The sequence below is a fragment of the Mastomys coucha genome, unplaced genomic scaffold (assembly GCF_008632895.1).
Source record: "Mastomys coucha isolate ucsf_1 unplaced genomic scaffold, UCSF_Mcou_1 pScaffold21, whole genome shotgun sequence".
Classification (NCBI taxonomy): Eukaryota; Metazoa; Chordata; class Mammalia; order Rodentia; family Muridae; genus Mastomys; species Mastomys coucha.
This window is the reverse complement of record NW_022196904.1, coordinates 35,936,417-35,937,635: the sequence shown is the minus strand read 5'-3', so window position 1 is coordinate 35,937,635 and position 1,219 is coordinate 35,936,417. Positions and strand designations below refer to the sequence as shown.

Below are 1,219 nucleotides of genomic sequence, written 5' to 3'. Positions count from 1 at the left end.
AGGAGGCATGGGCTCACTTCATTTTCTCAGAAATTGTCTTCTCTTAGGTCAGTTTTAGCAGGTCCTGGGTGAGTCCTGTTAATGTCCCCTCCCAATCTCTCTTCTCCTCATTCTTCCCCCTGCTCATACTTTCTTGCTGCTGAAAAGCCCTTCATGGAGGAGAATCAAAATTACAAGAGATCACTTTCCCAGAATGCGTTGCAACCTGGACTTAGTTACGGCTAGGTTTGGGCAGTAGCAGAAGTTTTAGAATTCTTAAGAAGGATGAGATGGTTGCATAAGGGAGGCCTCTGTCTGAGGTGCCTGCTTGGATGTCACTGCGTAAGAACAGGCCACCTGGCCCTGTGGTAGACCGCCTGTACTCAGGAGAGGAGGGCCAAACCAGCCTCAGGCTGCCTGTTACCTAGGATGGTCTGCCTCTGGAAGGGTTTTTAGAAGCACATAAGAAATTTCTGTCACTTCACCTAAGAGATGAACAGTTGGAAATCGTGTTGTGGTTTCCATCTGTAAATATCATTTAGAGACTAAGGCTTGGAGAAATCACTTAGTGGCCTAGTCACACACATTATTATGATCCAACACACCTCCTGGCCCCAGGGAGACAGGAGGCCCAGGTGTAATGAGACTCACAGAGTGTGTTTATTTCTGGTGATGATAGCAGCGGCAGAGGGGGGGATCGGCCAGACGCAGATGAAGGGACAGAAGGGGTGGACACTGGAGGGTGTGTCTGTTCAGGGGACATCAAGGATTGGTCTGTCGACATTCACAGTGAGGACACAGGCCAGAACAGCAAGACTCAGACAACAGCAAAGGGACAGACAGATAGACAGACAGAGGGGTGGGGGCAGGGGTCCCCAGACATGCATGGCCCCTTGCCTCTAGGAAGAACTCTGGGGATAAGAAGACAGACAATGGAGGCCGAGGACCTCCCACCCTGAAACAGGGAGCTGGGCCTGCTGCCTCCTAGCCTCACACCTCCATGATAAGGAGGGGCAGGTCCAGGCAGCCCCGCACCAGCAGCTCGGACATTATGGCTTCGAGGAGATGAGTTCACAGTCCGGGCAGGAAGGGATGGGTCCTGAGGGTGCCTGGTCCAACCCCAGGCTTAGACCAGACCTACAAATTGAAGAGGAGAGACCTGAGAGGGTAGGATGTAACTATGGAGGGAGTCTAGCCCCCCTCCCTCAGGTCCAGCTCCTCTCTCTCAGGCCCAGCCCCC

General features: G+C 52.9%; 1 protein-coding gene across 5 annotated transcripts in view; it reads right to left on the bottom strand.

Annotated features, from left to right (window-relative positions):
• Window positions 1-615: 615 nt before the first annotated feature.
• Window positions 616-1,219, bottom strand: part of Syt3 (synaptotagmin 3) — a 15,679-nt gene continuing 15,075 nt past the window's right edge. For all 5 annotated transcript variants that reach the window (XM_031386383.1, XM_031386381.1, XM_031386382.1 and 2 more), the window contains one exon: window positions 616-1,116. The gene's annotated coding sequence lies outside the window, so the exon portion shown is untranslated. The remainder of the gene's footprint in view (window positions 1,117-1,219) is intronic.